We start from the raw sequence: 23,401 nt of genomic DNA, 5'->3' as shown, positions 1-23,401 counted from the left end.
CCCTTGCCAAGGCCCTCCAAACTCCTGAATGGCTTTTCCAAGGTCTTTTCCCCAGGTCACAGCTGTCACAAGCTGACTGCACCATCATAAAAACCTACCTGGCCCAAGATAAACTATACAAACTGCCAGCCCGAGATAAACATCCCTCACATGAAAGGGAAGGCTCCAGGACCAAGGCCAGTTTCTGGCCTCTCCAGAATCCTTGGTCTCTCTGTGTTTATTCTCCTGCTTCTCCCTAATTGTGTTTATTTCTTACTTATCAATTTTCTGACCAATGCACCAAGTCCTGGAACGTTGACAGGGTGCCCAGTGAACTAATTACACCCCTCCTCAGAGTTCTAAACAAAGCCAAACAAGACAGAGGAATGGAAGGAGACGCCAGATCGTTGTTTATCCCTGATGGAGCTGGGTTGCTGAACGTAGTTTAAGTGAGAATCAGAAGTTTCCCAACATCATGCTGATAAGTAAGATTCAGTGGTCTGAAGCTCTATTGGGAAAGAGCCCCAAATCTGCCAATTAAGCCACCAGTCCAAGGGCAGAGTTAGGAAAGGGGGTGGTCGGGGAGAGCCAGGCTTATACTAACACAACACAACTCTCTGTACCTAGGACAGTCTCTTGGTTTGTTTTGATTTGTTTCATTTTTGAGACAAGGTCTCATGTTTCACAGGCTGGCCTTAAACTTGACTGTAGTGGAGACTGACCTTGAACTTCTGATCTTCCTACCTCTACCTCCAGAGTGCTGAGATCACAGCTTTGAGCCACTACACCGTTTCCGGGGTTCTAGGGATCAAAGCCAGGGCTTATTGCTTGTGAGGCAAGTACTCTGGTAACTGAGCTATAATCCCAGATCTGGTTTGTTCTTTTGTTTTTTATTATTGTGTTGGATGTGTGTACAGGCACAAACGTACCACGGTGCATGTGTGGAGAGCAGGGGACAACTTGGTGGAAAGGGTGCTCTCCTCCACCTTTCCTGGGGCTCTGGGACTAGAACTCAGGTCGTGAGGGTTACTTCATAAGTGTTTACCCACTGAGCCATCGACTTGGCCTTTGGTTGGTGTTTTGGATTTTGTTGTTTGAAACAGGGTCTTACTGTGTTCATGAAGCTGGTCTAGAATTCCATATATAGGCTGGGCTGGTTGTCGTATCTCTCTCTGAAAAGCAGTTCTTGTTTGAATATCTCATGCCCCTCCATGGCTACCAAACCCTTGTGCATTCTAAATAAGCATCCTACCACTAAGGTATACCACCACCACCCCGAAGGCATTTTACTTATAATAGATACACCTGTATCATTTCACTATAGTTAAATCTTTGAACTAGTCAGACATGGCTGCAGTGGCCTGTAAATCCCAGGAAAGAAGAGGACAGAGAGGAGGAGAGGGAAAAGGAAAAGGAAAAGTTTGCTTGAGGCCAGCCTGGGTTCCACAGTGAGACACTATTTCAATCGATCCATTATTCCTTAACCAATCAATTAACTAAAAGAGAATTCCCTGAATGATCATGACGAGGCCAGCTGACAGCACTAGGAGATATCGGATGTGCCGCTGGAAGCCTTGCTGTACCCAGACAGGCACTGAACTATGGTGATATTTTATTTGTATTAAAATGTTATTTGTATGTTAATAAATAAAGTTGCCCGGGGGTCAGAGCTATTAGCAAGCCATAGGAAAGCAGGGCAGTGGTAGCGTACGCTTGTAATTCCAGCACTTGGTAGGCAGAGCTGGGTAAGTCTCTGTGTGTTCAGGGATACAGCCATTATTGGATACACATGCCTTTAATCTTAATACCAATCATGGAAAACCTGGAGGCCTATACAGACAGGCCGTGAGGAGGCGGTCATGTGGTTGGGTTTACAACCAATGAGAAGGCAGGACAGGAACTCTATATAAAGACTTTAACACAGGGGTAGCTCTGGTTCGGAGAGGTAGGACCACCGCAGGAGGAAGGGTAAGGTTTTAGCTCTTAGCTCTCACCTCTTGGCTTTCTTCTTTGCATTGGTTCTGTGTTTCTTATTTAATAAGAAGGTTGGATACATCTACACTGAACTCTTGGTAATCCTCCTGCTCCAACCTCCTGAGTTCTGAGATTGCTGGTGTGCACCACCCTACCCAACTCGAACATTTAAAGAAGCAAAAGGAATGTGAAAAGCAAGAAAACTTCCTTTACACTATGATTTGCATTTCTTTCTCTTCCTTCCCAAACCGTGGCGCTAGCCCATGCCTGCTTCCTCCTCTACACACCTTCCTTTCCCTCTCGAGTTTCCTGTACAGTTCCCTTGTACACATCACCCTCCTTTTGTGTTGGGAAGAGCCTTTTGGCCTCCTCTCAGCATTTTGGCTCTCCTCACTGCCAATGACCCTGCTTGATTCAACAAAGGCACTCTAGAGAGCATGTGGTTCAGAGCTCCAACTCCTCTTGTAGACAGAGAGGCGTTGGCAGTGCATCATTTTAACACGTCCCCTCTATCACGTAGACATAAAACAAAATTCCAAGTAGGCCAGAACTCAGTGGGGAAGAGAAGGCAATGTCAGGGTCACCCAGGCATGGGATCTAGGCAGACACAAGTCTTCGGTGAAGAGATATCAGAAATGTGAATCTTGAGTTGAATCAGGCACTGCATAAAACCAGATTCCTAATTCAGCCAGGGCCTCTCTGCAGGCCAGGAGCTGGGGAAGGATCACTAGAGATGCTGGGCATGGGCGCAAGATGAGGAGTGGGGAGTAAAGGCACTCCATAAATACACAGCAAACATGGATCCCACTGGCGGTGACAGATTATGGAAATGACAAGTGGAGACAGCACTAGAGACATCTTACCAACCCACTAAGCCAGAGCCAAGGAATCAAGGACGCAAACAGCTCCCAACTCGACGCGTTTCGTTCACATTTAATAATATCTCCAGCTTTCCATGTCTGTAAATTCCACATGTGTGAGTTCAGTCAACTGTTGGTGGGAAACATTTGAAAAGTATTTGTAGCTGCACTGAACTGTATAGATTTTTTATTCTTGTTATCCCCTAAACAGCACTGGATGACTGTATAGCATACATACACATAAATAAGATAAAAATGTATCTTAAAAACACACAAACAAGCTTTTTCTTCTTCTTTTTCTGGAAAACACCAAACAGCGGATGACGCTGGTACAGCAGGAGGGCCCAGAGGACCTGGGGATCCAGGATTAGGAGGCTGCAATAGCTTCCATGAAGGATTCAGCAGAGGTCTTAGAGGCTGCAGTCATGGTCCGGTCGTGGTCACGGCCAAAGCCATGGGGCTCCTGGAGGTAAAGTCAAAGACAAGGAGTAGATCCCTGTCACCAAGCTGGGCCGCCTGGTTAAGGACATGAAGATCAAGTCCCTGGAGGAGATCTACCTGTTCTCCCTGCCCATTAAAGAATCCAAGATTATTGACTTTTTCCTGGACCCATCCTTAAAGGATGAGGTTCTAGAGATCATGCCAGTGCAGAAGCAGACTCGGGCTGGCCAGCGGACCAGATTCAAGGCTTTTGTCGCTATTGGGGACTACAATGGTCATGTTGGTCTTGGTGTTAAGTGCTCCAAGGAAGTAGCCACTGCCATCCGAGGGGCCATCATCTTGGCCAAGCTGTCCACTGTCCCTGTGCGGAGAGGCTACTGGGGGAACAAGATTGGCAAGCCCCCCACTGCTCCATGCAAAGTGACAGGCTGCTGTGGCTCTGTGTTGGTGCGTCTCATCCCTGCCCCCAGAGACACTGGCATCGTCTCTGCTCCTGGGCCCAAGAAGGTGCTGCTAATGGCCAGTATTGATGACTGCTACCCATCAGCCAGGGGCTGCACTGCTACCCTGGGCACCTTCGCCAAGGCCACCTTTGATGCCATCTCTAAGACCTCCAGCTACCTGACCCCTGACCTCTGGAAAGAGACTGTGTTCACCAAGTCTCCTTATGAGGAATTCACTGACCATCTTGTGATAACCCACACCAGAGTCTCTGTTCAAAGGACCCAGACTCGAGCTGTGGTCGCCACAGAGGGGTTTTTATACAAGAAAAATAAAGTGAATTTAGTCTGTTAAAGCACATACACACACACACACACACACACACACACACACACACACACACACACACACACACGCCCCTCACAAAGTTTTCTATTAGCTTCCTAGACAGGGAATGTTTACCTGTGTGCATGTTTTTCTCTTGTCTTCAAAATCAACCCTGTCACCACCACAACCAAGATACTGGATAATTCTACCAGCCCAAGTGTCTTAGGTTTCTATTGCAATGACAAAACACCATGACCAAAAACAACTTGGAGAGGAGAGGGTTTATTTCAGCGTACAGTTCCACATCACAGCCCATCATCAAAGGAAGTCAGGCCCGGGACCTGGAGGCAGGACCTGAAGCTGAGGCCAGGGAGGAACTCTGCTTCCTGGCTTGCCTCTCATGGCTTGCTCAGCCTGCTTTCTCATAGAACTGAGGACCACCAGCCCAGGGGTGGTACCATCCACAGTGTGCTGGGTCGTTTCCACATCAATCATTACTCAAGAAAACACACTACAGGCTTGTCGGCAGGCCTTAGCAGATGCATGATTTTGACCGGGAGTCTTCTCTGCCTTGGAAAAACGCAGTGCTGGAGAAACACCAACACCAATGTGGACTCCAAGCGTGCAAGGGGCAAGTCTTCTTTGAGAAATCCACATCCTAGTTCTCGGTTGGGTTTCACTTTCTTTCTTCACACCTTCCTTTCTCTTAACCATAGGGCTTCAATTCCACATGAAAATCTCCTAACAAACTCCAACTCTGCCCTAAAAACCTTAAAATATCAAAAAAAAAAAAAGAGTCTGACCAAAACTGCTGCGAGCTCAGCATGCTTCTCTTACAACCAAACGTCCTTCATCCTTGAGAAGGGATTTCTTTGCTCCTCCCTCCCTGAGGAAAATGGCAACCAACATTTTTCTTCTCCTCACAGCCACCATTCTCTCTGCCTCAGCAGAGACTGGAGCACGGAGACATAAAGATGTGCCCGTTAGTCGTTTAAACTCGGTGGGGCTGCGAGTTTGTTGTTTTTAATTACATTTACTATTATTATTATTATTTGTGTGTGTGTGTGTGTGTGTGTGTGTGTGTGTGTGTGTGTGTGTGTGTGTGTACATGAGCATAGAATTCAGAGAACAAGCTGGGTAGTGGTGGCGGATCTCTGAGAGTTCGAGGCCAGCCTGGTCTACAGAGTGAGTTCCAGGACAGGCACCAAAACTACACAGAGAAGCCCTGTCGAGAAAAAAAAAAAAAAGGGATTCAGAGGACAATCTTGGACTGGTTCTCTCCCTCCACCACGGGGGTGCCAGGTATCAGATTGTCAGCTTTAGCAGTAACCCCCTTTACCAACGGAGCATCTCGCCAGTCCTGTTTATTTCATTTACCTTTGCTTTGCTTTTGTTTGTTGGGGTATTTTGTGTGCGTGTGTGGTTTGTCATTTGTTGATTACTGTTGGACGTTCAGAGACAGGCCCTCCCTGGGGCAGAGTCCTGTCCATCCAGGAAGAGACAGTGTAAGGAATGGACCCTCCACACTACATCCTCGATGAACTACAGTGACTGGGGCAGCTTGTGCAGCATATCCCCCTCTCTAGAGAGCTAATGCTGGTACAGAATGTTTGTTTTTTATGGAAACAATTACAGGGCTGGAGATGTGGTTCAGTTAGTAGAGTGCTCACCCAGCATGCATAAAGTCCTTGGTTTGATAAACTGGGCACACCTTTAGTTTTGGTATTTAGAAGGTGGAGGCAGGGGGATTAGAAGTTAAAGGTCATCCTTGGATACACAATGAATTGCAAGACTGGTCTGGACTTCATGAGACCCTGTCTCAATAACAAAAAGAGACTATAAAAGATATCAGTGTATCATTTTTCGACAAAATGGCAGGGCATTGCTGGCCAGAAACATTTAATCACCGTAAGGTCTTTCAGTTTGGCAGAGTGAGAGGATAAATGGGGGATCAAGTGTCGCCCAGAGACAGTTGGCCTTGTTCTCCTCCAGGTTATTTATAAGAGTGACAGGTCAGCCTCTGAGCCACACAGGAGTCAGCAAGACCTTAAATTGCCCTTGCTCAGCTGCTCACTGTGACTCTGAGCCACAGCTCTGAAACTGTTTCCTCGACAATATGGCTGCTTCCCAGAATCTTCATCAGGGTTAAAATAGGGATCAGCAGCTTAGCTGCCTGCGCACAGCCCCTCATAAACGGGAGCTATTGATATCATTTAAGGGGAGACAGAGAACGTGCGTGTAGCAAATTGCACGTTTCTGTTTACTTTCTCCAGTGAGTAGATCTTAGCAAAATGCAACCCAGGAACTCCAGGGAAGTGTCATTCCGACTCTTAATATTTGAAGCTGGACATGGTGACACAAGCCTGCAAACTTAGCTGATGTAAGAGGATCACCAAGAGTTATGTGCTACATAGTGAGTAGCAGGTTACATCATCGCAAGACAGAATTTAAAAGAAGGAGAAGGAGGAGGAAGGAAGAAAGGAAGGAAGGAAGGAGAGAGAAACAATCAACAACCACAAAAAAAGAGGAAAAAAGAAAAAAGAAAATTACCTTGAATAAATTGAAGGTTAACTCATGTTACTAATAAAATCCTTTGGCAGAAGTGTAGAAGTCTGCAACTGAATATTCAGTAGAATTTGAATTCTTGCATGTCATTTTGATAAAATCAAGGCAAAGGATGAAGAGACATGATCAATTAAAAAGATATTTCAGGTAGCATCTGTCCTTCCCTAAGTGAAGAGAAAGGCTAAAGGGCAGTGCTTCAAGAGACCTGAAATTGGAGGTGTATTGAGGCTTCTAATTATTTGTTCATGTTAAGTTTGAAAGGAACTTTAGGGTCCCAACTCATATTTTTAAAAGATTCATTTATTTATTTTATTCATACGGTGTTTTGTCTGCATGAATATCTGTGCACCATGTGTGTGCCTGGTGCCCAGGGAGGCAGAAGAGGGCTGGAACTGGAGTTATAGATGGTTGTGAACTGCCTCCTGGGTGCTGGGAATCAAACCTGGGTCTTCCAGAAGAGTAGCCTGTGCTCTTAACTTCTGACTCATCTTTCCAGCCCCCAACTCAGGTTTTAAGAAAACAAAAAGATGGAATAGTAAGCTAGCACATTTAGTTCACAAGAGATATATGCCTTGGAATTAAGATTTATTTTTTAATTTAATTTAGTAGTAGTAGTAGTAGTAGTAGTAATAGTAGTAGTTGTTGCATATGTATGTGAGAGAGAGAAAGAGAGAGAAACATGTGGTGTGTGTTTGTCCAGACATATAGGTGCCAAGGTACAAATGAAGCAGGCAGAAGATAATCCTCAGGAGTCAGTTCCAGGATCAGACTCGGGTTATCGATCTGGAGTGGAAAGCATTTTTGTCTGATGAGCCATCTCACTGGCCCTGGACTCAGGCTTCTTACTGGTTAGGACACAGCAGGAAAAGATGGTAAAAATACACAGGGCCAAGCTAACCTCTGTGCTGCTTTACCACGTGAGCTGTGGAACAGAACTTGTTTTTTGTATCTTTTGAGAGGAGAGTCTAATACTGTAGCCAGGCCACTAGAACTCACTACATCACCCATGCTGACCTTAAACTCACAGCCATCTGTAGGTGGAGTTTTCCTGTCTTGAGAATTGCTTCCAAATAATTAATAAATTATCAATATAAGCACACAGAGACATATTAATTGTAAATGCTCGGCCGATAGCTCAAGCTTATTACTAACTAGCTCTTACATTTTTTTTTTTAAGATTTATTTATTTATTATGCATACAACAATGTTCTGCCTGCGTGTAGGCCTGCAGGCCAGAAGAGGGCATCAGATCTCATTACAAGTGGTTGTGAGCCACCATGTGGTTGCTGGGAATTGAACTCAGGACCTCTGGAAGAACAGCCAGTGCTCTTAACCTCTGAGCCATCTCTCCAGCCCCTAGCTCTTACATTTTAAGTTAACCCATATTCCTTATTTACATTCTACCTTTATTAGCATGGTACATTCATCTCCTGCTCCCTCTGCATCTGGCTGGAGACTCCTCTGATTCTGCCTTTCCTCATCCCATCATTCTCAGTTTGGCTTTCACGCCTAACTTTATCGTGTTCAGCTATTGGCCAGTCAGCATGTTTATTAAACCAATCATAGTGACATATTCACAGAATGTACAGAAGAATTATTCCATAGCAGCCATCTTCCTGCCTCAGTCTTCCAAGTGCTAGGCTCAAAGAATGAGCTAGAACCAGAGCTTGGTAATTGTTGTAGAATATTATTTTAAGATGTGTTACATTTGTTTGTGCTGTGGAACATTTGTTTAATGATGCAAAGATGTGTTGCATTCTTTTATGTTTCATTTGTTTAACTCTGTGAAGCTGTGTTACTGTGCCTGTCTAAAACACCTGATGGTTGCCGGGCGGTGGTGGCGCACGCCTTTAATCCCAGCACTCGGGAGGCAGAGCCAGGCGGATCTCTGTGAGTTCGAGGCCAGCCTGGTCTCCAAAGCGAGTTCCAGGAAAGGCGCAAAGCTACACAGAGAAACCCTGTCTCGAAAAACCAAAAAAAAAAAAAAAAAAAAACACCTGATGGTCTAATAAAGAGCTGAACAGCCAATAGCAAGGCAGGAGAAAGGATAAGTGGGGCTGGGAGGCAGAGAGAATAAATAGAAGGAAAAATCTGAGAGAAAAAAGAAGAGCAAGAGAACAAGGAGAGGAGGGTGGCCAGTCACATAGCCAGCCACAGAGTAAGAGTGAAAGTAAGATACACAGAAACAGAGAAAGGAAAAAGCCCAGAGGCAAAAGGTAGACAGGATAATTTAAAATTAAGGAAACCTGGCTAGAAACCAGCCAATCTCAGGCTGGGTATTTACAATTAAGAATAAACCTTTATGTGTAATTTACTTGAGACAGGTCATATTTTATAGTCCGTGTAAACAGTAAATGTCTAATGTAAAATGTGGAATCCTTCCTAACCTCACAATGATGAGGTAATGATGAAGAGATAGCCATTCTCAATGAGTTACATGCACCTTAAAGCTAGTAAAATTCATGGTCCCCTTTTTAGAAATCTGTAGCATGTGAATTCATTTTAGAAGTTACAGCAGGGTATACATTTTGGACATTATTTACATTTGCTACCTAGTTAAAACAATCTTCATCAGACTTCGAATGTATCTTCATTAGACAGTCACATATAACAAAACTTGCTTTCCTTGGAGATCCCTCCAGGGAGTTCACTTGACTTTCCTGTAATGCTGATACCCCTTTCCTGCGCCATTCTTCACCTGCTGCTTTTTTAGCCACAAAGAGCACCCATCTACTCAATGGCCCAGCTTTGAGGCCAGTTGACAATAGCGGACTTCAAGTTACTCCATCAATAGACATTTAAATAGCCACTGTATAACAGCACTTCAGCAGAGGTGTCCTGGGGGAAAAGAAAATCAGTGACCCTTGTGAGGTGTATTCTCACTGTCTGCCCCACCTGCCAAGCCATCTTTACTTCCTGGTGCTCTCCAGGATGCTCCACTCCCCAAAATCCACCCCTGCAGATCCACCAAAAGGGCAGAATCCCGTCCCCCTTGCTCAAAATGCATCAAGGACTTCTCTATCAGTTAACACATGCATTTGGCAGCTAGTAACAGAGCCTAGAAACAGTAGTGGCTTAAACCAGATAAAAGTTTATTTTTCTTTTCTGTAAAAGAATTCTGGAGATAAGAAATGCGGGGCTGGTAGGGCCTCGCCTATATAGTTCCTGTATCTCTCCCCTCCACAATGGACCTTCTATCCTTACAGACAAAGACGGCTCCTCAGGTTGCTTCCGCCTTCTCCATCTTGTGGACAGCAGCAGGAGACAGATGGGTCCCAGGCAAACTTCTTTTGTGATCACCTCAGGGCTTAATATGGTCCAGCATACATTGTGAGCAGCCCCTAAGTAATCATAAATTAAAAAAAAAAAAGGTTCTTTTACCCCATTTTAATTTATTATTTGCATGTGTGTGGAGGTCAGAGGAAAACCTGCTGGAGTCACCTCTCCCTTCTGCCATGTCTGTCCTGAGAATTGAACTCAGGCCATCTTTCACTTGCTAAGCCATCTCATCTGCCCCAAAACATAATTTTGTGGCAACAACAGAAGGAGACAATTTATCACTCACAAAACTTCAGTAAACATCAACGGTGTAGCCCAGCATGGTACCCTAGGCCTGTAATTCCAGAACTCTACAAGCAGATGTAGAAAGAGTATGACTTCAAGCGGTCTACATAGAGAGTTCCAGGCCACCCGAAGCTAAATAGCAAGGCCCTGTCTCAAAATAACAAACAACGAAGCTGGGAGTGTTGGCACGCACCTGTTAACCTAGCACTTTAGAGGTGGAGGCAGGAGGATCAGGAGTTCAGGGTCATCCTTGGCTACATAGTGAGTTTAAGGCCAGCTGGCCCATATGAGACCCTGCTCACAACTAAATAAATAAGCAAACAAACAGTATACAATATACTGTATAATACAATAATATCATACACAATATACAGTATACAAACAGTATACCAGTATCGGAACCTACAGGGTGTAGTTTGAAACTCTTACAAGGGCACTTTGTTTTATAAAACTGTACAATTACAGGCTGGATGTAGAGGTGATCAGTATTGAGTGCTTATCTAGTATGTGCAAGGCCCAAAGTCTGGTCCCCAGCACGGGGTTGGGGGAGGCAATAATAAAGTAAAATATGGCTCACTATAGTATCTGAAATTCCTAGAATTAAACACTTCACCTATTGGATTAAGAGACTGCACCTGCAATAAAATGTACCGTATTACACCAAGGAAGTAGGGACAGGTACAGTAAGAGGCAACTTTTGATACATTCAAACTTAAGGTAAACCCACAAAACTTTTACTTCTCAGTGTGTGTGCGCGCGCGCGTGCGTGCGTGCGTGTGTGTGTGTGTGTGTGTGTGTGTGTGTGTGTGTGTATATATGTGTATGCGCGCGCATGCGCGCGCACGCCAGCTGTCTTCCTCAGTCAATATCCACCTTAGATTTTTTTAAATGTATTTCTAAATTGTATTTATTACTATTGTGTGTACATGGTGTGTTGTGTGAGTGCCACAGCACTCCTGCAAAGCTCAAAGAGAACTTTGCAGAATTCTCCTTCCACCTTTATGGGCGTTCCTAGGACTGACCTCGGGCCACCAAGCTTACTCAGCAAGCACCTTTACCTACTGAGCCATCCCACCAGCCCTCCAGCTTAGTCTTTGAGACAGTCCCTCTGAACCTAGAGCTCACTAATTCTGTTAGGCTGATGGGCCAGTAAGCTCGAGGGATCTGCCTGTTTCTGCCTACCCAGCAGGGAAACTTCAGGCACGTGCCATTGTTGTGGAATATTACTTTAAGATGTGTTACTTTTGTTAATGCTGTGGGACACTGGTTTAATGATGCAAAGATATGTTGCATTCTTTTATGCGGCATTTGTTTAATTCTGTGAAGCTGTGTTACTGTGCCTGTCTAAAACACATGATTGTTCTAATAAAGAGCTGAATGGCCAATAGCAAGGCAGGAGAAAGGATAGGTGGGGCTGGCAGGCAGGGAGAATAAATGAGTGGAGAAATCTGGGAAAGAAAAAAGATCAAGGAACCAGAAAAGATATACAGAAATAGAGAAAGGTAAAAGCCCAGAGGCAAAAGGTAGATGGGATAATTTAAGAAAAGCTGGCTAGCAACAAGCCAAGCTAAGACTGGGCATTCATAAGAAATAATAAGATTTCTTGTGACTTATTTGGGAGCTGGGTGGCAGGTCCCAAAAGAGTCAAAAGAGTAAAAAAAAAAAAAAAAAAAAAAACCAACAACATGTCATGGAGCCCAGATTTTTTTTTTTTTAATTTATTTATTTATTATGTATATAGTGTTCTGCCTGCATGTATGTCTGGAGGCCAGAAGAGGGCACCAGATCTCATTACGGATGGTTGAGAGCCACCATGTGGTTGCTGGGAATTGAACTCAGAACCTCTGGAAGAGCAGCCAGTGCTCTTAACCTCTGAGCCATCTCTCCAGCCCGAGCCCAGCTTTTTACTTGAGTGTTGGGAGTGCTCATGCTTATGGGACAAGTATGGTACTCGAGCCATTTCCCCAGCCCTTTATTCTGTTTTTGAAACAAGATCTCATATAGCCTCAGCTGACCTTGACCTTCACCTCCCAAGTGTTGGGATCACTGGTGTATAAGCCATGCCCAGCTTCAAAGTAAATTTAGAGGAAGGAGAAAAAATTGCTTAGGTGGCTGTAGAAGCTGCCAGGTGGCTGACTAAGGGACCCAGGTGCTTGTGTGGGAGCATGCAGCCATGGGGGCTTCCTAGAAGGGTGTTGAACAACCTTTGAAGAGGAGGAAGGTACAAGTGAAAGCCAACTTCACAGAGCACAGCACTGACAGGCAGGTGTCTCACAGACAGCGCTACTTCATGACTGGGGATACAGCTCAGTGGGCAGAGTGGTTGATTGGCTGGTGTATACGAAGCCCTGGGCTTGATGTCCTGTGCCTCAGAAAGGTGTATAGTGGAGCACACCTGTAAGCTCAGTGCCGAGAGGCAGAGACAGGAGGATCCCACGGGCTCACTGGCCCGCCATTCTAGACACTTGGGGAGCTCCAGGTTCCATGGCAGGCCCTGGTTTAAAAATAAAGTGTAGAGCAGTAGTTCTTTTTTTTTTTTTTTTTTTTTTTTTTGGTTTTTCGAGACAGGGTTTCTCTGTGTAGCTTTGCACCTTTTCCTGGAACTCACTTGGTAGCCCAGGCTGGCCTTGAACTCACAGAGATCCACCTGGCTCTGCCTCCCGAGTGCTGGGATTAAAGGCGAGCAGTAGTTCTTAACCTTCCTAAGGCTGTGACCCTTTAACACAGTTCCTCACATTGTGGTGACCCCCAACCATAAAATTATTTTTGTTGTTACTTCATAACGATAGTTTTGCTACTGTCATGAATCATAATGAAAATATTTTTAGAGGTACAGGTTTGCCAGCCAGATCACGGCCCACAGGTTGAGAACCACTGGTACAGAGCAATAAAGGAAGACTCCTAATACCAGTCTCTGGCCTCTACAAATGTATACACACTCACACACACAGACCCTCCGCTTGTGGATAGAGTGTGTATCACATTCTACAGGGACAATGTAATAAAATACTATTATTTCATGCAGGACTTTCACTTAGCTATTCACATGTATTTTTTTCCAGGCCCCCCCCCCCCAAAAAAATGCTTTTAAGATTGTGCACACCTTTAATCCCAGTACGCAGGAGGCAGAGGCAAGTGGATCTCTGTGAGTTCAAGGACAGCCTGGTCTACAGAGCGAGTTTCAGAACAGTCAGGACTACATAGTGAGACCCTGTCTCAAATTTTAATAATAATAATAATAATAACAATAATAAAGATTATGCAGAGACACACCTGCTGGGAGTTAGGGGTAGCACATGCCTACCGTCTTTAGAAACAGAAGGATCAAGAGTTCTAGGTCAGCCTGGCCTATATAAGATTATTATTTCATAAAAAAAATGTAATTAGGGTAAGTTCTCAGTCCAAGTACACCAGCGAAACTCACTGTTATCAGTGCTTCACCGAAGGTCCCCAGGAGAGCCCCTTTTCTCCTCTTGATAACCAACCCAGCGCTCCTCCATTGTGCACCCGCTTTCCCACGGTCAACGAAGCCGCCAGGGACATCATTAGAAGTCCAGCTCTTCTCAGGTGTGTGGCACCAGTCGGGGCCCCAGCCCTGGCATTCAGCTTGGGATCCGCTGGAGATAAGCAGACACTATCCGGGCTCACTTTCCATCGGCACCACTCTTCTGAATGAAGATCGGTTTTATTTTGTCTTGCTTAGGAAGAGGAGGCAGCGAAGTGGCTGGGGGGAGGGGGCACCAGACCACGGACACAGGGCGCGGGGTGGGGGGGGGAGGGATGGAGGGGTGCAGCGCAGTGGGGAGAAGACAGGGAAGTGGGGGGGAGGGCAGGGCAGTCGGGGGAGTAGCACAGTGCGGGGCGCAGAAAAGGGAAACAAAGATGATAAGATATAGGAGTTATTTCAGGGCTGAGCTGATAGTTATTATTTTCAACAAGTATGAAGGGTGAGCCTTTTAACTTTTTTCTCTGTCTCCCTCCCCTCTTTTTTCTTTTTTGAGAAAGATCTTGAGCTCAGTATGTGTGGCTGATGACCAACCCTGCCTCCACCTCCCAAATGCTAGGATTAAACATGTGCACCACCACCATGATCAGCTCTTCTTTGGTCTTGGTTGTTTTTTGACATGGGGGTAGGGGGTGTGGGGAGTAGTCCAGGCTGGCTTATAACTCACTTTGTTGCCCAAGTTGGCCTCAAATTCATAGCAATTCTCTGTACAACCTCCCAAGTGCCTGGAAATACAGGTATGAGCTCCCATATCCAATAAGAACTTTTTCCCCCCTAACTATTAAAAAATAAACAATGGGAGACTGAGGATGCATTAGGAGAGTGCTCGTCTAGCATGCACAAAGTTCTTCATCCCCAGCACAGCATAAGACTGGAGTTGGGGTGCTCACCTGTAACCCTAACACTTGGAGGCAGAGGCAGGAAGATGGGAGGTTCAGGGTCATCCTCAGCTACACATGAATGGGCAGGGGAGACTGGGTTGGGGACTATAGATCACTTTCATGAGCTCCAAACAAACCTGAGTTGGCAGCCGAAGAAACAGAACCGCATCAATTTGCTAATTGAAAAAGCCAAAGATAGGTGATCACCATGGTGGCCTTTGGCCTGGCCACAGACCAACTCTAGTACTATGCCACTTTGGCCAGCAGAGGGCTCTCTTTGCTAATCGTCAAGTTCCAAAATAACAAAACAACAACAAAAAAGTTCCTGGGTTGCTCATTTTTTTTTTTTTTTATGATGCCCCGTCTGAAGCCTCTTCCAAAGCTAAAGTAATAAAGACATAGCAGGAAATGGTAGCAAATCCCTCCAATCACAGCGCTCCGGAAGAGGCCGGACCAAGAGGATCAAAGCTGGACTGGCCTGGGCAACTAGTAAGACCCTGTCTAAAAATTAATAGTGGTAATAACTTTAAGACAAGAAAAAATTAGGAGATAAAAATGTGGATGTGATGGCACATGCCTAGAATTCCAGCCCTTCTAGGTCATTTAAGGCCAACCTGAGCTATATTAGATCTTATCTCAAAAACACAGGGAAAAGGGCTGGAGGGATGGCTTGGTGGTTAAGAGCGCTTGTTGCCCTTGCAGAGGACCTGGGTTCGATTCCCAGCACTCCTGTGCTAGCTCACAACCACCCACAGCTCCAGTTCCAGGGTGTCCCACACCCTCTTCTGACCTCCACATGCATGTAGTGCGCATAACATATATGTAGGCAAACACTCATACACATGAAATAAATAATAATAATTTAAAATTAAAACAACATAGAAATGAAAAAAAAAAAAAACACAAAATGCTGAGCCCATACGATGGCTCAATTGCTGCCAAGCCTGAGTTCAAGCCCCGGAACCCAAACACTGGAAGAAGAGAGCTCGTTCCCAAAGTTGTCCTCTGACCTTCACACATTTGCTGTGGCATGTGCCCATTAGCGCGCGCGCACACACACACACACACACACACACACACACACACACGCACACACACACACACACACACACACACACATACACACACACACACACACACAAATTAATTAAGTTTTTTGTTTTGGTTTTTTTTTTTTTTTGGTTTTTCGAGACAGGGTTTCTCTGTGTAGCTTTGTGCCTTTCCTGGGACTCACTTGGTAGCCCAGGCTGGCCTCGAACTCACAGAGATCCGCCTGGCTCTGCCTCCCGAGTGCTGGGATTAAAGGCGTGCGCCACCACCGCCCGGCTGGTTTTTGTTTTTTTGAGACAGGTTTTCTCTGTGTAGCCCTGGCTGTCCTGGAACTCACTCTGTAGACCAGGCTGGCCTTGAACTCAGAAATCCACTTACCTCTGCCTCCCAAGTGCTGAGATTAAAGGCATGTGCCATCACTGCCTGGCTTAATTAAGTTGTTTAATGCTGAGTTCTTTAAAGAAAATGAGTCTTTTTTCATCTGTAGGCTCTTTGCTTACACAGTCAAAGAGAAAAGCACCAATTGAACCTAAAATAGCACAACAGCCACTTATTATGACAATAAAAAGGGAACTCCAGCTAAAACCAGTAACTGGGTGGAGCAGTAGCCACTACGAGGTCCACCTCCTGGGGCCTCTGATTCAGAATGCTGACTCTAGACAGAGTTTATGGAATCCAAGCTGGCCTTTCTCTCTCCCTTTGATGCTAGGGGTGGAACCCAGGGTCTATGTATGCTAGGCAAGCCCTCTCCCATTGAGCTGCACTGGCCTCAGGCCTCACATGTCTAGCTCTTGCTGGGATATCACTCTTCAAAAACCTAAATCATATCACTATGACTACTGTGTGCTCTGATGGTCCAAGCATGCTATCCTATATCTATCTGTTTCATTTAATGAAGCTATAGTTTTTCTTTTAATATTGTGTGTGTGTGTGTGTGTGTGTGTGTGTGTGTATGCTAAGCTATGACAGCTGAGCTGGGTGGGGTGGCATATGCCCGTTATCTCAATGCTTGGGAGGTGGAAGAAGGATCAGAAGTTCGAGGTTTGGGGTCTGGAGACAGCTCAATAATTAAGAACATATACTGCCCTTGCAAAGGACCCAGCACCACATGAGGCAGCATACACTACCTATAACTCTATCTCCAGAGGTTCTGACACACTCTTCTGGCCTCTGAGGGCGCAGCACGCACATGAGCAAACATATACACACATAGACATAATTTTAAAAAAAAAATTCTTTTTAAAAGGGGGTTTTGGACTGGAGAGCTGGCTCCGTAGTTAAAAACACCTGTTGCTACTGCAGAGGACCCAGGTCCCAGCACCCACATGGTAGTTAGCAACATAGGTAACTCCATCTCCAGGGGGTTCTGATGCCCTTTTCTGGTCCCCATGGACACTGTACACATGTGGTATACAGACATACATGTGGCCAAAACACTCACCCACATAAAAATATAAATAAATCTTTAAAGAAAAAGTTCAAGTTGCTCCTCTGCAGAGGAGCTCCAGGTTCAGTGAAAGACTGTCTCAAAAAATAAGGAAGAGAAGGAATGAGAAACACACTCAGCTTCAACCTCTGGCTTCCACATGCGTACACACGTATGTATACACACAAACGAACACACAATAATTAATATCACAATTTTCTTTTAAAACATTTATCCCATTTATGTATTTATTGGGTATGGGTGGTACACACACGTGAGTGCACACATATGCCACAGGTAAGCATGTTGGAAGTCAGAGGACAGTTTGCAGGACTCTGTCCTTCCACTATATAGGTTCCAGGGATTAAGCTCTGGCTGTCAGGGTTGGTGGCAGCTGCCTTTACCCAACTGAGCAAATCTCCATGGCCCTTTTTTAGTTTTTTGAGACAAGGTCTCATGTAGCGCTGGTTGGTTTCAAACTCCTTGTGTAGCTCAGGCTGACCTTCACCCCTGACTCTCCTGTCCCATTTCCAGCATGCTCAGGGCATTTCTAGAATTTTTTCCTCCATTTTTCTATTTAACAACAGATAGCATTACATCCACAGATGAGTTAAGAGGGGTGTGCCGTGTGTTTGGTTTCCAAGGCACATAAGGGAGGTATAAATATCATCCCCATTAACTCGGGGATGCCTTCACAAACCACAGAAAACTGAGCCTCTCCGTCTTTTTACCACATGGATCTTACCGGGAACATTATCCCCAAACTCCTAGTCCTTGATCTTTGGCAGCTGGCACACCCGGGGATGCCGCCTGCGAGACTAGCTGCTGCCTCCGAGAGTTACTCAGAACACTTTCCGGGAAAATCGTTTCCCATTTCCATTAGCAGGCCAGTCTTTAGCTGCCACTCAGCACTTGGCTGACCTGAGCTAGATCACAGAGTATTGGGTGCACGAGGTCACTCGCCCAATCTTTCCATTTACAGATGAGAAAATTCTAATCGGTGATTTCCTGCCGGGACGTTAGACAAGATGACTTATAGGTTCCTTCTGGCCACGGTCCCGGGATTCCTATTTCCTTCTCGGTATCATGCATTCCGCTGACACGGATCAGGTTATTTTCCAAGAAAGCTAAGTTCCTAATTTTTGGCCACAAACCACACATTCACCGGAGTCAAAGGGAAAACAACAGTGCCATCGTGTAGGATGAGCATTTAACATATATGATCTTACTAGAAAAAGAAAATCGTGTGACGATGTACCTTGATGGCTTAAAAGAGCCAAACATTGCTTCACCTGGCAACCACTGTCAGGTCAGGTCTGTTATCTTCAACATGACTAGTGTATTGTACTCCCAGGCTCCAGTCTGCTGGAGGAGATGGACAGGAATGTAATTACTACCGAGAATTAGGCAAGACTTCTAAAGGATAAATGCTAGGAAGGGATCTCAGAACTTCAGTTTTATGCTCTGACAGTTTGAGGCCCGAACAATGGTGTCTAACTGAGCAAAGATGTAGGAACTAAAATCTAAAATCTTTCCCCAGGGCAAACTGTGTTAGTAATTAAAACAAAACAAAACAAACAACAACAAAAACCAGGGACCTTAAAAAAAATCCATCCCCAAGGTCCAGGTATGGTGGCACCCTCCTATAGTCCTAGCACTGGAGAGGAAGTTCGAAGTCAGCCTGATCTATATAGCAAGTTCCAGGTCAACTACACTATGTAGTGAAAAGACTCCATGTAGGAAAAACAAATTCACTCCTAAGATTGGGCATGGTAGTTCCCACCTGTGATCCCTGAATTTGGGGGTAGAGGCAAGAGGATCAGGAGTTCAAGGTCATCTTCAGCTATGCCGGGAGTTTGAGGCTAGTCTGGGCTACAGGAGACTTTGTTAATAGTTAATATTGTCACCTTGAGGATCATTGAGACAGCTCAGCAGGTAAAGGCACTAGCCACCAAGCCTGACCTCCTGAGTTTTATCCCTGCAACCCACATGGTGGTAGGAGAGAACTGACTCCTAAAGTTGGCCTCTGACCTCCCTACATGTGCACACACACAGACAGAAATGTTTAAAAGTCACACATAGAGCCAGGAGTAGTAGTGCACAGTGCTCAGGAGTTAGAGGGAAATGGATCTCTGTGAGTTCCGGGTCAGCTTAGTCTACATAGAAAGTTCCAGGACAGCTAGGGCCATGGAGAGAGAGACTTTGTTTCTTTTTTCTTTTTTTTTTTTTTAAGATTTATTTATTTATTATGTATACAGTGTTATGTCTGCAGGCCAGAAGAGGGCACCAGATCTCATTACAGATGGTTGTGAGCCACCATGTGGTTGCTGGGAGTTGAACTCAGGACCTCTGGAAGAGCAGTCAGTGCTCTTAACCTCTGAGCCATCTCTCCAGCCCGAGACTTTGTTTCAATTAAAAAATAAATAAATCAATAAGTACAATATGTATATACAAATATACACACATGCATATACACTGCCAATTAGACAAGATCTAGAATCACTTTGTCTTAATTTATTTCCTGTTGCTGTGATGAAATATCCCGACTGAAGCAACTGAAGGAGAAATGGTTTTGTTTAGCTCACGGTTCCAAGCTATAAACTATCATAAAAGGGAAGTCACAAAGGCAAGAGACCGGGTCAGCTGGCCACATTCCATTCAGTCAGGAACAGACAGCAATGAACGCATGTGCACTACTGCTGAGATCAATTTCTTTACTCTGACACAGTCCAAGATCCTCTGCCTAGAGAATGATGCCTTGTCTTCCCGCACCAACTAACATAAGATAATTACCCAGAGGCATACCCAGCGTCCCATTTCCCAGGAGGCTATAGATTCTGTCAAGTTGATATTAAGAGGAAACATTACACACCTAAGAGATTTATATTCCCTCACTCTCCCTCTCTCACTCCCTCACCCTCTCCCTCTCCCTCTCCCTCTCTCTCTCTCTCTCTCTCCCTCCCTCCCTCCCCCCTCCCCCTCCTCTTTCTGATGTGGGAAGACCCACCTGTTGTGTAACAGTTTCCCCTGAGATTGAAACATTCCATCCTGCAGGGAAGCTTTTTAAGCAGGAACATAAACAACTCAAAAGGCTTCAGGAAGTCCCCAAAACCAACAAGATTCTCTCTGCCCCTCCCTGCCAGAAAAATAAGTAATAATTTTCAGAAACAATAAAAGCTTAGGATCCCTCTCAGAACTGCAAAGAAGACTCTCAGACAGGCAAAGCTGAAAGGGAGACTCTGAGACCAGACCAGCTGACAGGAAGAAGCAGAAACCAGCTGAGCTGCCTGGAAGAGGGCTAAACCAATGGGGCACCTGGAAAGGACACTCTCCAGCCTGTTGAGCTGCCTGCAGGCTGTGCAGTGAGCTCCAGGTTCCCAGCTTTGTGACCTGTCACTCATGCTGGAGTGGGCTTTGGTGATACAGCTGTCTTTGAGTCATTTCTGCTCCTGTAAGTGACCTTCATCCATATTCCTGTAAATAACCCCAATAAACTCCCAAGTTGGACTTTGGTGGTATCTGTACTTTGGTCTGTTGTGGGTTCTTTTTCTGGGGTGAGTAGATATGTGTGTGTGTGTGTGTGTGTGTGTGTGTGTGTGTGTGTATGTGTGTGTGTGTGTGTGTGTTGCATCTCCCCGGAAAAGTTTTGTCACACAACACCATCTTAAATGTGAATGGCACTAGCCTCATGGAGGACTAGAGTCCTAGACTAAATAAAAAGGCAAAAGTGGGCCGGACACCACCATTCATCACCCTCTCTGTGTTACCTGACTTCAGAAGCAATGTCACCCGCCTCACACTCCTATTAACAACTAGTATACTAATCCCCCACCTCCACCATCAACTGCCCTGTAGATCTATGCCTTTGAGCAATGCTTCCCTGTCCCCCAAGAGGAAGCCTGCAAGAGATGCAAGTGTATCAAGAACCAGGGGGCTGCGATGTGTCACCTCAGCAGGAAGCAACAAGTGAAAAGCCTGCACCTAAGAATCAGAGGGCTGCTCCTAGAGAGACACACATCTCCAGAGCCTGTGAAAATGAAACAACACCTGGGAATCCTCTCCAACAGAACTGATCCCGGGGAAGAGCAGATTAGCAATATCCTGACAACGGAAGAAGCAGAAGCCAGTGTAGAAGATTTAGCCACCCCAGATCACAGAATGCCCCAGCTCCAGATAAGAAAACCAAAGAAGAACAGCCAAGACAGTGGAGGAGCTTGGGATAAAGAGAGATGAAAAGAAGGCCAAGAAGCCCCCCAAAGAGCCAGGGCTGCAGACCCCAAATGATGGAGTCCAGGGGCAAAGTCAGTGGGAAAAGAACATGCTTGAGGTCTGGAGGACAGAGTGAGCTTCCCCAGCCTCGTGCAGCCAAGGAGGAACAAGTGAGAAAAGTACTGAAAGGAGTCTCTGGAGATTCTGATGTTGGGTGCTTGACGTCCAGAAAAACTGGAGTCACTTTGGATAGTTGAACCTCAGCAAGAGTAACTCTAGGTACAAAAAAAAAAAAAAAAAAAAAATCCAAAGAAGGATGAAGACATTGTATCTACTGAGAAATTAGGAACAAGCGGTCACAGGGGACAGTGAAAATATGGAGGAGAGACATTTGAGAAGGGAAAATTGACTTAGAGATAAATTCCAGTGTGACTTTCACCTCCAGTGTAAAGGAGGACTGTGAATAGTGCTGCCCCTGTTTAAAAGGAACCTTTGAGCTTTCCTGGTCCTACTCTCTTGAAATGCCAACAGAGATCATGATGAGGGTCCCCAGGGATCTCAGAGCAGTAACAATTTAAAAATTTCAGAGAGGGCAGGCCGAAGTGTGGCCCTCTGTCCTGTACAATAATGCTCTGAAGTTTTTTGTTTTTGTTTTTGTTTTTGTTTTTGTTTTTGTTTTTTTTTTTAAAAAAAAAACAACAACTATGCCTTTGAAAGGGGAAAAAGAAGGCCCCAGCCACTAACCTGGAAGTACGAACTAGGAAACACGATGAGCGCTGGAGGCTGAGCAGCTGCTGGCAGCAGAAGGAGAAGAATCTGGGCAGAGCAGGCTCAGGTGCAACTTAGGAAAGGTTTGGGGGGCAGATTGTGGTGGCTTGCAACTATAATCTAAGCACTTAGGGCTGAGGCAGGAGAACTGCTACTACTTCAAAGTCAGCTTCGGCTACATAGAATTCTAGGTCAGCTTGGACTACAGACCCTAATGAGTTGGGGAGGGAAGGAAAGAGGGAGGGAGAGAGAAGACAAGGGGAGGGGGAGGGGGAGGGAGAGGGGGAGGGAGGGAGAGGAGGGAGGGGAGGGGGGGGGGGAGAGAGAGAGAGAGAGAGAGAGAGAGAGAGAGAGAGAGAGAGAGAGAGAGAGACATGAGAGAGAGATTAACTTCTTGAGTAACCTTCCAGACCAATAGTTCTCAACCTTCCTAATACTTTGACCCTTTAATACAACTCCTCATGTTGTGTTGACCCCCAACCACAGAATAGTTTTTGTTGCCACTTCATAACTGTGATTTTGCTACTGTTATGAACTGTAACCTAAATATTTATGAAGACAGAGGTTTGCAAAAGGGATTGGGACTCACAGGTTGGGAATCACTGTTCTAGGCCATTTTATGCATACATATGAACCCTAAGTTTTCCACAAGAGTGTTTCATTCTACAAATATTGCTCTGACTGCTTTTTGCATTCATATAACAGGGCCAACTTCTATTAATAAATTAAAAAACTCCTAAGTGTGGGCTTCATGTTTTTGATTTTCCTATCGCTGGAGATTGAATCCACACCCAAGCACTCCCTGACTGAGCTATACCCCAGCCCTACCAGGCATATCTTGACGTCTATACTATCTATCATTCTCGTGCGTGCTATGAGTTCAATCAGATAATGAATCCTGTCATCCTAAATGGAGTCTCGGGGCTAGAAAATGGCTCAGTGGCTGAGTGCTCACTGCTCTTACAGAGGATGCAGCATTTCATTCCTAGCACCCAGGGCAAGCGGCTCACAAGCACCTGTAACCCCAGCTCCAGGAGACCTGACACTCTCTTTTGTCCTCTACTGGCACCCATAAGGTGTGCCATACACTCTCACACAGACACACACACACCATGAAAAAGGAGACAGGGTCTTGTGATGAAGCTTAGGCTGGCCTCCAACACCTGGCAATCCCCCTGTCTCTGTTTCCCAAGTGGGAGGACTGCCAGTAGGAAGCACCATACCCAGCATCAAATGTTTTGTTCAGTTATTTTTTTGTTTCAAAAGAAAATCTAATATATAACAGTACAATCATTCTAGAAAGTACACACGACTGTTTGTTTCCCAAAAACTAAATCTGTAAAAAAGAATAGCGAAATAAAGACTATACATTTAAACCAACAGTATATAATAATGTGTATGATACATGTAT

The 23,401-nt window shown here is 45.2% G+C and overlaps 1 long non-coding RNA gene and 1 pseudogene across 3 annotated transcripts in view; one reads left to right on the top strand and one right to left on the bottom strand.

Moving 5' to 3' along the window:
• The first annotated feature begins 2,750 nt into the window (after window positions 1-2,750).
• Window positions 2,751-4,049, top strand: LOC128099817 (40S ribosomal protein S2-like; annotated as a pseudogene).
• A 752-nt stretch (window positions 4,050-4,801) lies between these two features.
• LOC128099505 (uncharacterized) overlaps window positions 4,802-23,401 on the bottom strand; it is a 28,095-nt gene continuing 9,495 nt past the window's right edge. The window contains exons 2-5 of one of the 3 annotated variants that reach the window (XR_008214553.1): window positions 13,576-13,875; window positions 9,792-9,928; window positions 8,585-9,425; window positions 4,802-8,404 (exon numbers count right to left, since the gene is read on the bottom strand). This is a non-coding gene — a long non-coding RNA (uncharacterized LOC128099505). Of the gene's footprint in view, window positions 8,405-8,584; window positions 9,929-13,575; window positions 13,876-18,271; window positions 19,175-23,401 lie in introns of those variants that run through there. The other 2 variants (XR_008214554.1, XR_008214552.1) reach the window with 2 other exon arrangements.

The sequence above is a fragment of the Peromyscus californicus genome, unplaced genomic scaffold, assembly GCF_007827085.1.
Source record: "Peromyscus californicus insignis strain IS unplaced genomic scaffold, ASM782708v3 Scaffold_6__1_contigs__length_162567912, whole genome shotgun sequence".
NCBI lineage: Eukaryota > Metazoa > Chordata > Mammalia > Rodentia > Cricetidae > Peromyscus > Peromyscus californicus.
The sequence above is the reverse complement of the archived record's forward strand: the minus strand, read 5'-3'. Positions and strand labels throughout refer to the sequence as shown.